The sequence below is a fragment of the Arvicola amphibius genome, chromosome 9 (genome assembly GCF_903992535.2).
Source record: "Arvicola amphibius chromosome 9, mArvAmp1.2, whole genome shotgun sequence".
Taxonomy (NCBI): Eukaryota; Metazoa; Chordata; class Mammalia; order Rodentia; family Cricetidae; genus Arvicola; species Arvicola amphibius.
In genome coordinates, this window is record NC_052055.2 from 108,850,038 (window position 1) to 108,871,137 (window position 21,100).

The following is a 21,100-nucleotide window of genomic DNA, read 5'->3' on the forward strand; positions in this document are numbered from 1 at the left end:
TCAAGCTGAGTTTTGGAGTATAAAGACGCTGCCCCCTTCCCCCCCCCCCCAAAAAAAAAAACCTCAAACATTTTTAAAATAACCGATTCTCAAGTAGCTGTGTAGAGGTGGCTGAAAACATGGAAAGAAAGCCTCTCCATTTCAGCTGTAAGAAAGTCTCTCTTGGAGCCAGCGACGTAGTTTGAATGGTAAAGACACTTGCCACCCAGCCTGATGACCAGAGTTCAGTCCCTGGGACTCACAGGGTAGAGGGAGAGAAACAATCCCCATAGCTGTCCTCTGACCACCACAGGTGCAGGCCCCCTCCAAATAAATCAATGCAAGTGAAAACAATAGACGGACTCTGGATTTTATAATCCTGAAACAGTGTGGCTGCTCGTCCCCCCCCCCCCGCCCCCTCCCAAGCAAGGAGGGCTCATCTCTAACAGCAGCCTAGAGGCTTATTTCAGTGGAGCTGAAAAGAACTCGATGAGGAGGACGAAGGGAGACTATAATACTTGTAGAGACAGCTCGGTGTTCATTTTCAGACCCGGAGAAGAACTGCTACAACTAACCAAGCAAGAACAGGCCAGGCGACATCCGTAAAACAGCAATCCTCACCCACCAGGGCCAAATCTGCACCCGGATTTGCCTTCTAGTCTTCAACAATTTCTTTGGGGAGGTAACAGTTTGTTGTTGTTGTTGTTGCTGTTGTTGTTGTTTTCCTTTTGGTCAATCCAGTCAGCACATATTCCCTTGATTTCTAAAACATCCTACATTCAGAAGAAAATAAAATCTGACTTGAATGAAGAAACACCCTGATTGCTAAAGAAATGAGATTATTTCCTCAAGACCCCGAAGAACAGTTGCCAAACAGAATGACCACAGTGCCTGTGCCCAGGTGGCAGAGTGCTTTCCCAGCATGCACCAAACCCTAGATTTCACTCCCCACCTAAGCCTGGCATGGTGGCACTTGCCTTTACGTAATCCCATCACTGGGGAGGTGGAGGCAGAAGGATCTGAAGTTCAATGTTATCCTCAGTTTACACAGTGGGTTTAGGTTAGCCTGTCTCAAACCAAAAATCAAAAGCAAACCAAAATAAAATAATTAATAAAAAAAATTTTTAAAACCCACCTCTTACTGCTTTGGTGAGAATATGTTAGGAAAATGGAGTTTTTGCTGGATTATATGTCACCAGTGAACAGCTAAGGCAGGCAAGCCTCAAACATCCTTGATTCATGCTATGTTCTTGAATGAACAGTGAAGTTCCTATAGCCAGAATTTAGTTTATTTCACATGCTTGCAACTTTTTAAACAAATAATCTGCCATTGAGAACATAAATAAAAGCTCAGTTTTCTCTGGTCCTATTTCAAGAGAGCATTGTTGAAAGCAGCCAGTTATTTGTTTCCTCGTGATAAAACACACCCAACACGTACCATTTATCGCAACTCCCGCTTCCGAGCCGGGAGGTACGGCCATGAATCTAAGGGAGATGGGTGTCAGAGAAAATGGGCAAGGTTTTCATCTCCAACATCCTCTGCCGAAAATGAAATAATCAGAGGGGAGGAAGGATTCTTTGAGGTAGCAAAGAACAGCTCGGTTATTAAGTTCTCCGAAGCACATAAATCAGAGAGGGTTTTTCTACGGTTCTTCGAATTAGCTAATCTATTTAAGATCTTTATTTCATCATCTGCCAGGCTATAAAACCCAGGAGGCTCTTTTTTTGGAATTAAAAAAAGAAAATATCACATAGGAAAAAACAAAGCTGGCCTGGGCCTTACAAATCAAGGACACAATCAATATTTAGCAGGAAAATGGCTAATGTGAGATAGGAGCGTGAAGGTACTTATCCTCACTCTTAAACGGTGTTGATACTGAAAAACCATAGGGCCTTTCGAAGTTGGACTAAATGCATTTTTACATTATAATATGGTCACAGACTGATGGGAGCCAGGAAATGGTGTTTTGAATGAAAATTCCCCCCTCTCAATGTCTCTCTCTCTCTCTCTCTCTCCTCTCTCTCTCTCTCTCCTCTCTCTCTCTCTCTCTCTCTCTCTGTCTGTGTGTGTGTGTGTGTGTGTCTTTCTCTCCCCCCCATACACATACACACCAAGTTGGTATAGACCATCCTTCCTCTTTGAGCCTTTTTTTTTTCCAGGTAATTCTAGGTTGCATCAAGTTGAGGATTATAACTGCCACAAACCCACATCTGAAATTTCCTAGTAATAGATACCTGGTCAAGTTATTTAAATTCATTCCATCAGAACCTAGGCTTCCCAGAAAGTGCTGCAGATGGTTTGAGCTGGCATAAGGCAAAAGAGAGATGTGCTAATGACCTGTTTACAGTCCTGATACAAGGCATCTCTGTATCTTGGGAATCTCTTTCAGAACACTATTGAGTAGCTTGGCTTTAGGAAGAAGACGGCAAAATTGAGGTGAATATATTCAGGGTTATATTGTTCTTATCTGACCTTAGTGAATCAATATGCTTTTGTATCCGTTAATAACATAAGAGATGGTCATAAAAATGGTTCCAAAAAATGGGTTTTAAGTGTAAGTGGCTACCTTACATTGGATCACGTCTCCTTAAGCTATGCACAAGGGAAATACGGAAGCCACTTTGTTCCACAAGCCAGTCTCAAGGTTTATTTGCTTTCTAAAGTTAAAGAAGTTTCTAAAGGTCTTTAGAAAACTTCTTCCTGCTCTTAAGACTTGCCAATCATTTCTTCCTGTCACTCACAATTTTACAAATTGTTATCGAGAGAACCCAATGGGGAAACTTGAAGTCAAGATTAATGCCCCACTTATTTGTATAAGTAAGCTCAGTGGTTCATTTATCAGCTCCCACTAAGTTGCATTAAGTGTTTCTCTGGGTTGTAAATCATTCTTATGAAGCCACAGGGATTTCGGTAGGAAGGCTGGGCATGCCGGCCAGGGAGAGGATAACTCACCCCAAATGTCTTAAACCAGGAGATTCTGGATCCGTTTCATTTTTAAATTAGAGGTTAAAGTGCCTCATGTTTAGAATGTCCATTGTCTTTGATTCCATCAAAAATATTCTGTTTCACATCAGCAAAATAGGAAATTTACTAATCTCTTTACATTTTCATAAAAGAATGATGGATTTCTTCCCTTTAAATTCCTTTAAAACACACATCCATTCCTACTGGTTGCTACCCACCAGAAAGCAAGGTTCAACCAAAGACAAGAGTGCTCGCTGCCAAACCTCTTCTAGATGATTCTCTTTCCAGAGACCTAGAGCTTTTCACTGGGGCTATCATGGTTCACGGTACAAGACAAAAAAGGTGCTGTGCTTTCTATCAAGATCTTAACTGCCAGTTGGACTGAGTCCTGCGAGCACATTCTAAAACATTCATTGTCCTTTGTACACATGTATACATCCGCTGTGCCCCCGTCATGTCAGATAACCACAGCTAACATTCTGTGGGCAAGCATGACCCCATTCATTCCACGGAGCGGTGAATAATTCATATAGTAAGTCTTACCCTGGGCAAGATACATTAACATCAGGAGGCATTAAAGGAGAGTCATTCAAGCAACAAAATGGTCATTCATGCTTTTCAATGTGAGCCATTGAATCTTGCCAGTTGAGTTAAAGAATGAATGAAGTCAATTCATCAGACATCTCGCAAGCCTCTGTAACGTGACTGCATGGGAACGTTCCATTCTTGGAGTATTCTTACCTGGGTTGCGGAATGCCAGTCATTGCAATGTAGAGCAAGTCTAAACTGGCTGGTGAAGGGACGTGGTTCAAAGAATGCCGGCTCTCTTCGAGCGCTTTGCTCCGTCTCCTCTTGTCTCCAGCCCCTCTTCCCTTTCTTCTTCAGCCACCCACCCGCAATGATCAGAGTGACTCAAGGGTAGCTGGCTTCACTTGACAGCAACTAACCTTTGCTCAGGGATGAGGGGCTTCATTATACTTGGCGAGTACTGGCTATTGCTGTCTACATGGCCACTGTTTGCTTTCTAAAACATGGATAAGAATGGCGGGTGAGCGTGCTTTTGAGAGTTTGTTTGCCAGAACAAACGACAGCATGTAACAGATGGTTCCAAGTGATGTTCTGCCTTGACTTCCGCTGTCTGCAGAGACTCCATTGAGCAGGGTCTCGCACAGACACCTGAGCAGCCAAAACTCCCTCCCAACTGGGTCTCTAAGGAGAATAAAAATTTCCCCAGAAGATATAGCAAAAAGGAGAGCTATCCCAACAGGATAAACATCCATATTTTCCAACTAACTTCCTTCAAACATCTGTCAGGAAACTTTCTGCTCCAAGAGACCCGGCTTATGTTATCACAGTGTCTGTATACTGACAGCTGTCTGTGAGTCTCAGATGGAAGGTTTCTCGGGGTGGGAGGGAGGGCACCTGGATTCAACCAAATAGTCATAAAACGGGAGAAACCCAAAACTCCAGTCTGAAATGACTAATTGCCATCACTGAGATGCTTGGTAGTCTTCGGTTGCATTTCTGTGCTGCCTCCTTAAAATTTCACATTCCAGGTAAACATCAACCCCTCCTAGATTGCCATTATGCCTCCAGTATTCAAAACTGGAGATTATCTGTGGTATGAATTCCACGGAGGTGGGAGAAAGAGGAGAAGTACTTTGTCTACTGTATTAACACTCTCATTGCAAATTTCTTTTGAGATTTTATTGTATGGATGTCTTGCCTGCCTATTTGTCTCAAGTGGAGATTACTACCTTCATAGACAGGAAGAGGGCGTTGGATCCCCTGGGACTGGAGTTACAGATGAATGTGTTGGCAATCAAACCAGGGTCCTATTGAAGAGCAGCCAGTGTTCTTAACTGATCCATCGTAGCAGTTCGGACATTCTCATTTTATAAAGAAAGCCCAGCTAGGGATGTGTGCCTTTAATTAAGCAGCTCAGCTGAAACTTGGTCCCCAAGATTTCAAAGTGTTCTTTGGACAACCTACAATGCCGAAGGCTAATGATGGAATCTTTGGGGTGGGGCTGGCCATCTCTTAATTATTTAAGTATTCCCGGTTCTCACTAACGGCTTTTCCAGACACACCCTCTGCCTATTCTTTTCCTTGTATGCATCTCCAGCCAACAAGGTCTCTCCCTGTGCCTTGAAAAAGCCAGTTATCATCAAAGGCACAACAGTTTAGTTAGGAGACACACGGGAGCAGAAGAAAGAAATGAAGTGAAGGAATAGATGAAATTTTCCTTACAGAAAATGCTGGTTTTCCCCATGAACCAAACATCTTTTTTTCACTGTAAGCCCTAACAGCCTCATTATGACAACCCATGCGGAGGACTTTTGCTCTTATGCCAGCCAACATTCCCTAGAACAGGCTTATTTCTTGACACTCCTCAGACTGCTCCTCTTCCTGTAGCATTTGCCACCCCTTCAATTAGAGCTCCATCAAAAGGAAGGATGCGATGCTACCTTTACTTCAACTTAGGTGGATGGGCGAGGTCAACACGGGCCTAAGCCTTCCCTCTATACACCTGATGTCTGGGGAAGGGTGGGGAACAAAGTTGATGATTTTATTTGTCATCCGTTTTTTTTTTTTTTTTTTTTTTTTTTTAATCTTGCCGTGCCAGAGACTGAACCCAGGGTGTTCTGTGTATTACGTAAGCACTGGGTCACATTCCCTCACTCTCACGTCTGATTATTGACTGTGAGAGTTACATAATAGCGATATGTCATTCATTATTATGACTTTGATAATGATGCCGTGGCTATGCTAGAGAATGTCCTAATTCTTAGGTAATTTACCATGAAGTAGTTAAGCCTAAAGAAGGATGTCTTCAGTGTATTCCTAAATGATAGGGAATGAGATAAAGGGAATGAGAGGGAGAAAAATAGAAAGAAATGGACGAGAAAGCACTGAGGGGAGTCTTGTGAAGCATCTGTGGTAAAAGCACAGAGAAGGTAATTTCTGGAACATTCCATGTTTACTAGGTTTATGCTCTCTCTGTGAATTTCAATAATCTATGAACACACAAAACTGTCAATAAAAGTGTTCAAGGATGGGTTGAAGAGATGACTTAGTGGTTAAAGAGATGACTCAGAGGATCTGAGTCCAGTTTCTAGCACCCAAATTGGGCAACTAACAACTGCCTGGAATTTCAGATCCCAGGGATCTGGTACCCTCTTCTGGCCTCCGTGAGTCTATGTGTGCTTGTGTTTGTGTTCACATACATGGGTCCATGTCCCTGGAACTGGACTTCAGCCAAAGCCTCCTGCCCAAACACTCCAGGGCCATGGGCCCTTGTTCCTCATGCCGCTCTCCTTGGCACCTTCTGCCTGTCTGATGACTTTATCTGTCTCAATGTCTTCTCAGCATTTTTGTGCACTTCTTCAAAAGCGTATTCCCTACACATCACACCCATTTGACAAGATTGTCATCAATATTGCATAACATCTGTGCCAGAGAAGCCTGGGGAATAGGTGGTCAAACAATGTGAAACAGACGTCTACGTGAGAATGTCTAGGGGCTCGCTGTGGGAAGCGGAGGGATAGAGGGTGTAGGGTTATCAGAGGAACTTGGAAGTTGGACAAGGAAATCATTTATTAATTCATTTTCTCTTTCTTCCTTCTGTACTCTTTTCCCCCCAATTTTAATCTCAGAGGTTACACATTCCCAAACATTTTTGGAAAAGCTAGTACAGAATGGCTGATGCTATGTGACATGCCGTTCCAACACGCCTGGGCTGTTGGAAACCTTTACATGGTACAGCCATAATAGAGACGGCAAGGAAGGCTGAGTCCTAATTCCGGCTGCCATTTTGCAAAAACACATCTGTGGACAAGTCTGCAAATTATGAGTCTGTTTTTTTTTTCTTGTTTTAAAGAGAAGTGGTCGCTATATTGCAGAGGACGCTGCAAGTTCTTCTTCATGGAAGACATCGTGCATGCTGCAGGCTGATCAGTGCTTAGATGCAACACTAAAGGAGCAGAACCCCACCCCCACCCTCCATCCCCCCCCCCCCCCCAAAAAACCACAATCAAATAAAATACAGCAACAATCCGGGGAGAAGAAAAGGGAGGCAGTTTGCACCAAAGGCTCTCTATCGAGTAGTTTAGACAGAACTGGCTTCCAGCTCCGGGTTCTGTAACGCCTAAGTATTTCAGTCCCATTCAAAGGGCAGACGGGTCTGGGAGATGACCCAGCTGCTGCACAAGCATGAGGACCTGGACCTGTGTTTGGTTCCAAGAACCCATGGGAGGAAACAAACAAACAAACAAACAAACAAAGCTGGGGCTAAGAGATTACCCAGTTGTCATGAGGACCCGAGTTCAAATCCCCAGCACCCATGTAAAAAAAAACTGGGCATAGCTGTGTGTGCCTGTAACCCTGGTACTGTAGGGGATGGAAACGGGAGGATTGCAGGCTTAGCTGCCAACTCAGTCCCAGGGTTCAGTGAGAAACCCTGTCGCAAAGGAATAAGGAGAGAGCAAGAAAGCAGGATGCCCAAAGGTCCTCCACCGGCCTCTGTGTAAGCACGGCCCTGAGCATCCTCTCTTCCACACGTATGTACCTCCACACAAACAAAATAAATAAAATATAAATCGAGGTATAAACGCTTTAAAAAGCAAAGCATCAGGGAATGGGATTGGCAGCTGCTGAAATTGTCTTCAGATGCAAATAGGGACATGGAAGGGTTGGCTTGGATGTGTGCTTTCTGGCAAGGCAGACTCGCAGGGCCTCTGTCCGCAGAGTGCGAGGAGTTCTCCCTGCAAGGTCTTGGCAGCCTGGTGGAGAGCCAGCTCTTCAGTTGGAGCAGCAGCTTTTCTTCCACTTGACCTGAGTCAAGAGATTAGTACCGGCTTCGGACTGCCAGTAGGTGGCCGCAATGGTTCAAGATAACCTGACTTTCATGGCATGTGCAGTCAGAGTAGCCATCAAAGGGCTTTCTAGTTTTACCATAGGCTTCACTCACAGCTGGCACAGATCCCAGGGTACCAGCTGGTTCTGCCAGGCCTTTCTGTCTTCCGGTACTCCAGGGATGTGAAATATCTTTGCCTACCACAAAATTCTTTTAAATCAAAGATTCTGTTATATCCCTTTTCATAACACTTGGAAAGAAACTTAACAGATACACCAATGTCAGGATGAGAGGCACACCCTAACCTCAGGCCATAGTTCTGGGGTGAGACCCCATCTTACTTCTGGTCTGCCATACCTGGGAGCTGCTAATCTTTTCCATGCTGGCCCCTTGCACACAGGCCAGTACTACTGACACTCTCCAGTGTGGCAACCCTAAGTGTCCATCAAACATCTCGTGAGCTACGCTCTCAGGCTTTGGTGTTTTGCAACAAGTTCTCTATATAGCATAGGCTGGTCATGGATTCAAACTCCTCCTGCCCCTGCCTCCTGAGTGCTGGGATTACAGGCTATATGCTGCCACACAATCTACTTCCTTTTTGTGAAGTCTTTCCTGTCTTAACTGGTTAAAACCTTCTGGGAGTCCCCACCAGGCCCAAAACAGCAAGGAGAGGAAAGAGAAATAAGGAGTAAGATGGGGTCTCACCCCCAAGTCACACTCTGTAAAGACTCATAGCGAACCAGGTCTGTACTCTGAATATGGATGGACGTCGGGAAAGCCACGCTGAAGGAGTTGGTGAGGGGCTGGCCTTCTTCCTGGTGGCCAAAAGAGGGTCAAGAAATGTGTCTGTGCCCTGGGTAACTTTGGTTTGGGGCATTTCCTCTTCCAGAGTCCAGGAAGAACAAGGAGAAGATGGAGGCTTCTGCTGTACAGGGTCTTGCAGAACTCAGCAGGCCACAAGCCTGGCAAAGGAAGTCGTGGAAACAATTAAGAAATCTAAGCAGAAACGGTTGCAGGAGAGAGGGCTGCCACTGCTCTCTCAACCACATCCGATACTTGCTTCAAATTGTTATGCAGGACAGTAATTGTCTCCTGGGAGGCAGCAGGCAACTGGGCGGAGCCGGCCTCTAATAGGCGTCAATGAGCAAAGCCCCCTCATAAATACTACATGTTGTGAAACCAGAGGTTCCTCTTCTTGCAGTGGACGATCCCTCCAACGCTCCTCCTTTAATTAAAGAAACGTGGCTTGCTAACAAACAAGTACCTCTTTTCATAAAGCTTAGGTGGAATATTTAAAAAAGAAAACAAAAAAGATACACTGGTTCTAGAATGAAGACGTGAGCCTTCAATAAGCCATCTGTGCAGAAACGGTGACAGACAGATGAGTTTGTGAGTGTCAGCAAGGCTTGATTCTCCGGCCTCGGTCAGCTGCCACGGGACAGAGGTGTCCGTGAAGGACCACGGCTGGGCTGGCGTTTAAATGCCCCACCAGGACTCAGTTTGGAGAGAATGTTGCTTTCCTGAGCTCTCTTTCCTTGCCAACCCTGGTTTGGTACCGAGACCTCCCAGATTCCTTCCACAAGCATTTTCTTGTGCCATCTGCTGGATTTTCAAGGCAGTTCTCAGCAGGCTCTGAAACATCCTACTTCTGAGCACTCAGATCTCATGTCTCTGCTGGCCAGATCCGCTGAGATCTTTCTAGTTCATCTGCTTGCACCTTCTGTATGCGTGTGTGTGTGTGTGTGTGTGTGTGCACGTGCGTGAATATCTGGTGTCCTTTCTCTATCTCTACCTCATGTTCTTCGACAAGGTCTCTTACTGAGCCTGCAAGTCACCCACTGGGAAACACAGACATTTACATTACAGTTCATAATGGTTGCAAAATTACAGTTTATCGTTCTGAAGTAGCCATGAAAATAATTGTGTGGTTGGGGGGTCACCACCTTTTTAGGAACTGTGTTAAAGGGTCACAGCATTAAGAAGATTGAGAACCACTGCTCAGGCCCCGTATGGTAGGAGAGAACCTACTCCTGCAAGTTGACCTCTGAACTCCACATGTGTGCTCTTGCATGCCTGTGTCCGCCTGTCCACCCCCGCACAAATGAATTAATTAAAATATGTATGTTATTAATTCATTGATTTTTGTCTATTCTCCCAAGTTGTTCATTTGGCTACTCCTCTGTGGCTCCTTGATAGTAACAAAATTATTCTCATTTGTATCAGCTGAAAAAGTTTTCCAATTTGCCTGTATCAATTCTCATTTTTTAAAGATTTTTTTTGCCCCATGACATACCTTCTTATTTTATTTTAAAATTATCAATTTTTCCACTGACATTCAAATTACATTGCGTGAGTCCATGTGCTTTTAACCGACAAAACAGCATTTTTTTCCATTGGCTTGCCTTATGTCTAGAGTAATTAGTGAGAGTGATTACATCTGTATATAATTGGGCCTTCCTGTCCCGGGATAGCTATGCTTCCCCCTCATCAGGCCTCTCTACATCCTTTCATAGTGTTTAGCAGTTTCCTTATTTAGTTTCTCATGTTTTGTATTGATCCCCCTCCCCACAGGTTTTCTGGGGTTCTGTTGTTCCTGTACATGAGATTTTTCTGCTGTTCTGATCCAATAGACTTCAGGTACATGAGCACCCCTGGCTTGTATCCATCGGTCTCATGCCTAACAGCCTGACCGCGACTCTGATTCTTTAATTTTTTCCCCCCAATTGCTTGTCTTGATTTTTTTCATGTAAACAATTTTATCATCTGCAGATATTACAGCTAAGTGTCAGATCTTGATCCATTGGCATGTAGGAGAATTTCACTATGTTAAGGGCATTTTCACTTGATTCTGTGGATGAATTTTGTTGGTTTGAAGCGGGAATTGATGTCTGCACGAATGGTCCACTATGGGCCTCGTCTCACCGACCTGTGGACAGCATCTGTCCCTCTTGGCCATGTCCTCCTCCAGGGTACCCTGCATCTTCGTGACCTCCAAACAGCCTCCTTTGGTTTTCCCTCACCTCATTCATGTTCTTCACGATCTCATTTCTAATTCTTCCTCATTTTCACATCTTCTTGTTTGAGACTCCGGAGTTTATTCTTTGAAACCCTGACTTCTCTGGTAATCTCATTTTACTCTCATGGCCTTACAACAGCATTGCCAGAGACACTTACATCTAAATCTCACGTCCAGAGCTCTCTCCACATTAATACAGCCAAGTCTCACTCAACACCTCAGCATCCCCAAAGGACCATTTGATATCTCAAAGTGCATGCTCCTAAACTGGACCTTGCCTGGAAGCCCCTGCATTCTCATTCTCTCTCTCTCTCTCTCTCTCTCTCTCTCTCTCTCTCTCTCTCTCTCTCTCCCCCTCTCCCCTCCCTCTCCCTCTCCCCCTCCCTCCCTCCCTCCCTCCCTCCCTCCCTCCCTCCCCCCCTTCTCTCTGTGTATGTGTGTGCGCGCGCACGTGCACGTTCCAAACCTGATATTTTGATTCTCTTCATTGTTCCACTTTGGTGGGAAAAAAAATTCCTGTTTCATCCTCATACCATTCTTTATTTCATTCTGAGTATAGTTATTAATATCTTAATATTCAATCATCTTAACATTGAAATCATACATGGTACTTCCAATAGTCATGTGGGATTCCAGAAAGTTATAGATGGTCTATAAAGAATTCTAAGTTAAATACGAAGAGCCCGTGCAGGAAGACAAGGCAATGCAAAGAGGCAGCGCACATGGTCAGGCATTAGGTGAGGTGTAAACCTAAGTTAACGTTCTTCCAATGTAAACTTTCTCGTCTCTCTTGACGTCTTCCTCTTCTTTGAAAGACTACAGTTGTGGTGAATTTAGATTCATAAACTGGGCTTCAGAGAACTTTGTGAGTTTGCCTGGTCATCTAGCTCCTGCTTTTAAAACATGGGGTCAGTTCTGCCTTCTAATTTGAGTTCTGTGCTGCTTAGTCTTTTGTTTTTTGTTGGTTTTTTTTTGTTGTTTTTTTTTTTTGTTTGTTTTTGCCAGCTTGGCACAAGCTAGAGTCCTTTGGGAAGAGGGACTCTCAACTGAGAAAATGCTCCCATAAGATGGGCCTGTAGGCAAGTCTGTGGTCCATTTTCTTGATGGTTGATTGATGTGGGTGGGCCCGGTCCAAGGGAAACAGTGCTGCCCCTGGAGATGCCACCCAGGATGGCACGAAAAAGCAGCCTGAGCTAGCCATGGGGAGCAAGCCATTAAGCAGAGTTTGCTATGGCAGTGGTTCTCAACCTTCCTAATGCTGTGACCCACAAGGAATACAGTTCCTCATGTTGTGGTGAACCCCCAAGCATAATTATTTTCATTTGCTACTTGATAAGTATAATTTTGCTATTGTTACAAATCATAGCATGAATATTTTTGGAGGCTGAGATTTTCCAAAAAGGTTGTGACCCACGGGTTGAGAACCTCTGCCCTATGACCTCTGCTTCAGTTCCTGTTTCCAGGTTCTTGCCCTGACTTCCCTTCATGAGGGACTATGATCAGGACATGTAAGCTGAAATAAAATAAACCCTTTGCTCCCCAAGTTGCTTTTGGTCACGGTGTTTCATCAAAACATCAGAGAAACCCTAAGACAAGTTCTAACAGAAAAATCTCATTTTGATATTCTTTCTATGACTTCATTTGCAACATAAAATATTATTTTGTGTAGTTTTAGCACACAGTGAATGGCTTCAGGTGTATGCAGCCCATTGTAGTTTGGTTTCTTTTCTCAATGAATGCTGTTGTGTGTAGTGTTACCCATGTTGATGCATGAAGGCCAAGGCCAGTCATCATAATGGCTGCTTAGTAAGCCAGTGCACTCTCTCATCTACTTAGCTGTTCCTCCACTTATAGATGTTTGACTTGCCTTCAACTTTTTATTAATACCAACTACAATGACATCCGCATTCATCCCATGGGAGCACATAAATTCTTGTGTCCAGGATAAACACTTCGAAGCGAATCTGTTGAGTAGGCACACTTTGACTTTTAGGGGCTAGTGTGAAAATTCTCTCCAATTCACACTCCCACAGACAAAATGCTAAAAAAGGCATACCCTTTTATGGTTATGGTTACAATTCTTGTTCTTATATTTTTTTCCACCAATTTGTCAAGTATGAATGAATATCTCATTGTTTAAGACTGGACCTCTTTGGTTACCAGGAAGGATGAGCATGGTTTCATGCTCTCAGCTACAGTTTTGATGAAGATTACTGTAAGATTCCATACAGTTGTGATAAATAACACAGAGGAAGCCCTAATGCACCCGGCCCTGTGCTTCTTCCGTGGGAACATTTTATAAAATGTTAGTGTAAAAATCACAAACAGAATGCTGATATTACATCCTAACTCAAGTCTCTGAACTTTCACTTGGACTCCTATGTAAAGATTTATTATTTTAAGTAAGTGTGTGCATGCACGTGAATGCTTGGGTATATGTGTGTGCAACCATGTGTGCTCCATACAGAGGACAGAGGGAGGTGTCAGATCCTTTAGATACAGGTTGGAGATACAGGTGATCGTGAGCTGCCATGTGAATGCTGGGCACCAAACCCAAGTCCCCTGCAAGAGCAGCAAGTGCTGGTAACTGCTGAGCCATCTCTCCAGTCCCTCACTTGTCTCCATTTATGTGTGTGCTTTAAATGAAAATTGTGACGGCTCAGCTTATCTCTTCCTGGATTTGACTGTCTATATCCTTCTGTGAGTTCCTTCTTATGTGCTATAGCTATGCACACACATATCTCTAAGGAAGTTTTTTTGCCTGGCTTATGGTTATAAAGAGATCACCTTTATTCTTCCCATGTTGTCATATATTTTAACTTTGTTTACTGTGATTTTTTTAATGTGAGTAGTCAAATTTCATAATTTTTTATGTTTTAAATTAATGTTTTGCTATCTCGTTTCAGAAATCAATCCCTACCCTGAAGTCACAAATTACCAATATGTTCTTCAATATTTCTTCTCTCTAGCAACTTCCCTGAATATTTTAAAGGGCTTTTCATTTCATTATTTCTAATCTACTAGAAGGTTGTTTTATGAAAGATGCAAAACATTGATCTAATTTATTTTTATATGAAAATCAATTCTCCCTATCACTGATTAGCCCAGCTTGTCTCTTTCATTTGTTTTTTTCACCAAGTATTCTTGAATCACTCGGAGATTCTCCATTCCCCTCTAGTGATCTATTTTTCTGTCCTAGGCTAACATCATCTTAGTTTTATTGCCATAGTTTTATAATTAATTTGATCACAGGGATACAAGTCTATTCCTTGCTTGTCTTCTAAAAAGAGCTTTAGCATTTAGCTCTTCCCAACTATCTTCTGACCCCTTATAAAAAATATTTTGACCTTACATAAAAAATGCAATTTGCTTCTTGTGAAAAGACCTTTGTAGATTACAAATCATTGAACCCTGCTCTCTGCTCCTATGTTAGAACATGATGCGCTCTCTCTCTCTCTCTCTCTCTCTCTCTCTCTCTCTCTCTCTCTCTCTCTCTCTCTCTCTCTCTCTCTCTCTCTCACTCTCTCTCTTGCTCTCTCGCTCTCTTGTTCTCTCTCTCACCACTCCCCCAAAGTGTCATTATGGCTAAATAGCATAGCTCACACAAATGGATTATCCGGGATTTACTGTGATTCTTCTAATGGGGTGTGATCATTTCCTATTACATTTTTTTATTTATGTGCACATACATGAGTTTGTGTGTGTGTGGGGGGGGGGTGCTCATGTGCTGCCTGTGGAGGTCAGGGACAACTTGCCAGAGTCAATTCTCTCCTTCCACCACATGGTTCCTGAGATCCAGCTCTGATCATCAGGATAATTGGCTGTCACCTTTACCCATTGAACCGTCTCGCCCTCCCAATCAATGTTTTAGACATGTTCAGTTGATGCTTAGATATAACGAGGTCTTGTTCATTGGTTACAAGACTCTGGCTCTACTGTTAGGGTCTGTACAAATAGATTTTCCTAGTGTGCTGGCTTGTATGATGTCAACTTCACACCAGCCAGAGTCATTTTGGAAGAGGAAACCACAGTTGAGGAAAGGGCCCCACTAGACTGGCATGTAGGCAAATCTGTGGTGCATTTTCTTGCTTGATGATTGATGTGGGAGGGCCAAGATCACTGTGGGTGGTGCCAGCCCTGAGTAGATGTTCCTGGTTATATAACAGCACACTGCTGAGAGAAAGCCCATTAGCATCATTCCTCCAGGGCCTTTGCATCACCTCCTGCCTCCAGGTTCCTATTTTGAGTTCCTGCCCCAACTTCCCTGGATGATGGACAAGCTGTATACTGAAATAAACCCTTTCCTCTCCAAGCTGCTTTTGGTCATGGTACATTATCACAATAGGAGCCCGAAGACACCTAGTTTCTCTTTGTATTAACATACAAAATCTAACATCAGTTTCTGAAGGAAACATATTAAACCCCCAACTCTGATGACAATATAATCTCTTTGTAATTCTCTCACATCTTCTTTCCCCCTGAATTTTGAAGTGAGAGGTATATTCAGTCTCATGACATCGTCATGGTGAATGGCTTCCTCTTCTCAACACACTTCTTGATTTCCATTCCCAGATATCATCTATGTTATCAATTATGTAAGATACAAAATATTCCAATTGCTCATGCTGGTAGAAAATTGAGCCGCTTCTAATTTGGGCCACTCTGCCCAGTCTGCTCCATGTTGCATAACCATACAGAAGTATCTCCAGATTCAGTATACAGAAAAAAGTATAAAGCAAAGTGTATTTAATTCATAATTATGAGCTTCAAATAACTTCCACCTCATTTTTATTGCTCAACTTAATTTTTAAATTAAAAATAGATGATTCATCTGGAGAAATTATTTTAAAAGCTACTAATTAAACTAAAATGTTTTAATGTCAGCTGTCCACTGTTTTCTCTATTTCTTCCTTCCTGATCTCCAGGGACCCTTTCAATGTTACCCTTTCTGTACATGCGTAGGGAGACACTACCTTTCTGGAAAGATGTGATCGAGCTCCACAGTGTCCCTGCACGTCCTTTGGGAAAGAGCTGAGAGACCAACTTGGACTGGGATTAAATCCAGGCTCTGGTGCTTGTCACTGAGGAAAAGCTACCGCTTTGCCTTGGCTTAATCTAGGCTAAAACCAGAGGGGGTGGGGGGTGACGCTTGTTTCAGAGTTTTGCTTGAATGATCCATTTTACAGAAAATAGTCCAGTGCTCTGAAAACCTAGTTATTTCCTTTCTTTCCTTCCCTTCAATATGTTTCCTGGGGAAACATGAGCAAATGCTTATTCACCCCAGCTAGGGAGCAGCCAAAGGCCAAATCAATGCTTCTGCTGTGTCTTGCTTAGTAAGGCAGTGAGCATATCACAGCTACTTACAGAGTATGAGTGAGGGGTTACTAACAGGAGCACGGGTGACTCAAAGACAGTTGCATCACTGAAAGGCTTCCCCATGGGTGATGAGCCATGAAAGCTACATCTTTGGAGTTGGGAGGCAGCTCCACCAGCCAGAACAGCTTCTGTCCAGGAATTGGTGCTGCTTATATAACCTTGTGGGAGGGGGCTCGTGAGTCTTGTAACTTTCAGGAGCTTCCTGAGCCTCATAAGTTGTGCTGACTTCCCAGGCCTTTGTTGTGATTTGAATGAGAATGTCCTCCATAGGTTCATGTATTTGATTATTCGGTTCCCAGTTGGCAAGGCTGTTTGGAGAGGCTGAGGGGCCTTGCTGGAGGACGTATGCCGTTAGAGGCAGACTTTGAGAGTTTAAAAAGTCATGTCATTTCCACTTCTCTCTTCTTCCTGCTTGTGGTTCAAGATAGGAAGGAGCTCTGCACACCCAGTTCCTGCCTCTGTGCTGCTGCTTGCTGCCATGCCTCCCCACCACAATAGATTATTATCCCACTGTATCCGGAAGCCCAAATAAACTTTTCTATGCATTGCCTTGGTCATTTTCTATTACAACCATAGAAAAAAGTAGCCAGGCCTCAAATATTCAGGCGTCTGATAGCAAAGTTTCTTCTCGCTATTATACCAGTGCAGAGGATGGCTAGTTTTCCCACCTGTACGAGAAACTGTCTAACCTGTTTGAAGACCTGGTAAGATAGGTAAGTTGTCATTTTCAGACTGAACTATCTTAATCAGTCCCTTGGAGGCTTCCAAAAGCACAGTTTCATTCCGTGAAAATAGGCATGAATTGGGTTATACATTACACTTACTCAAGGATTTAAAAAATATTTTCATACCCACACATATATGTGTATTATATGTCTTTGTGTTGGTACAATGTGTGTGCATGCATGCGAGTGTGTGTGTGTGTGTGTGTGTGTGTGATTATGAGTGTGTGTCCCAGTGTTAGTGTAGAGTTTAGAGAATCAGTTTCCAAAGTTGATTTTCACCTTTCACCTGCGTGCCAGGTATCAAACACAAACCCTTAGGACTGGGAAGCACTCTACCCACTGAGCCATCTTGCCAGCCCCCCCCACCCCACGCATGTGGTTGTACCAGGTATTTTTTTCTTTTAAGACACCAACCAGCTCCCAAATCATGGCACAGACACGTCTTATTAGTTATAAATGCTTGGTCTAGCTTAAGCTAGCTCTTTTAACTTAAATTAACTGGTTTCTCTTTGTCTACCCTTTGCCTCAGAGCTTCTAATCGTTCTTCCTTCTGTATAATTTACTGCGTCTTGTGTCTGACTGACTGGTGGCTGCCTGGCTTCTTACCTTGGGCATCTCCCTTTTTTTCTCCCTCATTCTCTCTGTTCTTCTTGTCTCTTGAGCCTAGATTCTCCTCCTACTTATTCTCTTTGCCCACCAGCCCCACCCATCCCTCTCCTGCCTAGCTATCAGCTATTCAGCTTTTTATTAGACCAATCAGGTGCCTTAGGCAGGCAAGATGAAACAGATGCACACATCTTTACATAATTAAACATACATCCTTATATCATTAAACAAATGTGGCAGAAACAAATGTAACACACACTTACCCAGTTAAACAATATTCTGCAGCATAAACAAATGTAACATGTATTTGCCCAGTTATAATAATATTCCAAAACAGTTGGGTTTTCACCTTCCATGTGAGTTCTGGGGGTCAAATACAAATCCTCGGGTTTGGGAATCTCTCTATCGGCTGAGCCATGTTACCAGCACCCATGCATGTGGGTTTCTGGGATTAGGGCATCAATAATATTCTTCTCTTGTGTATGGAACAATTATCTACGTGATGTTAGCATGGCAAACATATCATAGGACACTACTGAGTGTGTCTTGCAATTGTATACCAATTATATAGCCATCTTTTAAGTTATTTGTTTCCAGAGTTCATGGTTAGCCTGTATAAACCAGGAGTCAAGATGCAACAAAAAAAATCTCTTGAGACCAGATGAACAATTAAATAAGTTTTAGGCAGAGAGTAGTAGCAAGATTTGCGGAAGAGGGAGGACTCTTAAAATCGTACCATGCCAGAGGTTCTGTTCTTTTTGTGTGTGAAACAGGATAGGTTCTGGGCCCCTTTTCATTCCATGTCTCTCAAATGGTCTGACTCTATTGTTGAATCTGCAGATGTCTCCAAGGGAAAGGGTTCTTAGTGGGCTCCTTATTTCAAGTCCCCATAGCCAAATCCATCAGACAATTGCTACTGACCGGTCTGGGATTACCTTCAATACTGTCCTCACATTGCCCGCTCCCTGCTTGGCCTCTATCCCACTAATGTAACCACCCATGAAACAAACAAAAAAAGGGCAAAGACGGATGAAAGCAGGAATAAAAGGGTTAATTACAGTGTGGTCCTTAGTGCAAGCCTGTAACATCCGTCTTATTGAATCCCAATAAATGCTTACAACTCATCGCCAGTAAGAACCTAATTAGACATTTATTGCTTATGTAATTCTGAATTAATGGCACAGCAACAAGATTAATATCTCACACATTTGTTACACCTCAGCACTCCCCATTTTGATAATCAATTGATATTTCGTTAGCATGCATTAACTATCCTATTAAAACTAAATTAAATGCTATTCTGATTTGGTTTTATTAAGTAAATGCTGGTACCACTAATGAGATACAAACCACTTAAATCATGACAGGACAGCCAAATTCAGGTCCTTCTGGTAAGCTAAGTAATTTTGGAGTGGGAAAAGAATGAGCAGATGTGTGCCTTGAGTTGACAGTTTCATAAATACTGCACAACTCGGCTCTGATGGATTCTCAACCAAAATCCTGAAAGACTTAAAGGAACTTCCAGAATATTCTTTTCTCTGATCAGACTGGTAGATATGCCTCCCTATGTTGTGAGGCTACTGATTTGGGGAAAGCAAGACAGTATGGCTTCAGGAGAGGAACTCACTTCGGCCCTGTCATAGCTCCCTTCCGTTGCCAGCCTGACACACTGGGAAAGAGAGACCCACACCTGAGGAGCTGCCCCCATCAGATTAACCTGTGGGCATGTCCGTGGGGGCACTGTCTTGATTTTTTTTAGCTGATGGGAGAGGGCTCAGTCCACTGCAAGGGATGGAATCACTGGGCAGGTGTTTCTGCACCACTTAGAATAGGGTAGCCAAGCAAGTGAGAAAAACCAGCCTGCAAGGAAGTTTTCATCTATGCTTTCTGCTCTGGTTCCTGCCTCCAGGTTTTTGTCTTGAGCTCTTCTTGCCCTGGCTTAGCCTCCGTGTGATGGTCTCTAATCTGTAAACTTAAATAAACCCTTTCTTCCTTCCCCACAAACCAAAATGTTGATTTTGGTCCATGTTCTAGCACAGCAACAGAAGAAGAAAAAAAATCAGTAACAATCAAAATTTGACTTCTTCAAGCCGTACAGGATTCCTGTTTGGGTGAGGAAGCGAGTTTGGTTTCAGCAAGGGAATGGAATTTAAGAATTAACTCACATGATAAATATATATTCAATTAATAATCATTGAAGACTTGCTATGTCCCAAAGTAGATTTTGATCCTATCTTCCGGGGGCGAAATATTGCTGAAACTTCTTCCATCTACCATGACAGGTTCTATGAAGAATAGAATGCAAGAGGAAGCAGACTGTGAATTCAAGAGTCTACAGTCTCATTAAGGAAAAAGGGGGGAAATGGCATGAGAACTTCCTGCATCTAGGGTCTGAACGAGGCCAGGGTGGAAAGGTCAAAAAATGGAGTCCTAGTCTCCTGCCAGGTGCCTGCCTAGGAATCCCTGCTTAGTACATTTGCTGAGTGGGTGAAAGAGACTCAAAACAATGGACCCATGAGGATACACTTGATGCAAGGCTGCGGCCCAAAGCATGGCATCTAGAGTTTATTTTCCTACAGGAATCTAGTTATGAAATCCCAAAGGGAAATCAGAAGGTTGGCAGCCACACTGAAACTGTTTCTCTGTTTGAATCAATTTCAACCAAGGGTCTTGTCAAACATTTGACTGGTATCTCTTCGCGTATGTAGTCAAATGATGACAGACATGGTGTGGGTAGCTGGGTTTTCTGCAACAGATCCACATTTCAACAAAGTCAGTGATTGGGACTTCCGGTAAAGCAGACAACAGGGGTAGGAAACCAGACGCTTTGGTTGCTTAGGCGACTTTGCATTTCTGTCTTCCCAAACCTAACTATGAACAACTCCACCTTCCACTCTCAGGAGAGTCCTGAAGAAGAACACGTAGTACAGAAACCATGAACTTAGGAAGCAAGTCAGCCAGAGGCCCAGGAGGCGGGACTTCCGGGGCAGCAGACTAGCGTTGCAGCCTCTCAGCTGTCTTTGCCAGCTGTTCCTCTGCTCCTGTGATTGAGCTTTCAATAGATCCGTTGTGCGCTGTAAATGTTTCCTGTGCGTATTTTAGCATTTCAATCCGAAATTAAGAAATTCGTGATCGATTATATGGCTGGTTTCCCAATTTTCTGTTTTTTTCCCTTCTGTGGGAGGAGGTACGTTCCTTTGAACAAGAAAGTCCAGACTGCTGAATAGTGATGATTAAAAGTTCTCAATCTATCGGGATAGTATCTAGGAAATCCTGTTAATTGAACAGAATAGCTCAAGGAGGAGAGGTGATGGGTGTTGGTTCTCCTATGAAAGTCTGGTAGATGAAAAGCTAAGAGGTAAATAAATCTTCGTAGAGGGGCATCCATCAAAACAGGTTGGAAATTCTTTGATAGTGATTAGACAGGGCATGACATTTTCTGAAGTGCTGAACTGCCAGTAGAGGAGGGAATAAAGACTGGACATTTACAACAGCCCATTCTTCTTCCCATCCTTCCTTCTTGAGCAGAATCAGGGAGACAAAGATCTTGAGACCCCAGGGGGAACATGCTGGAGGTT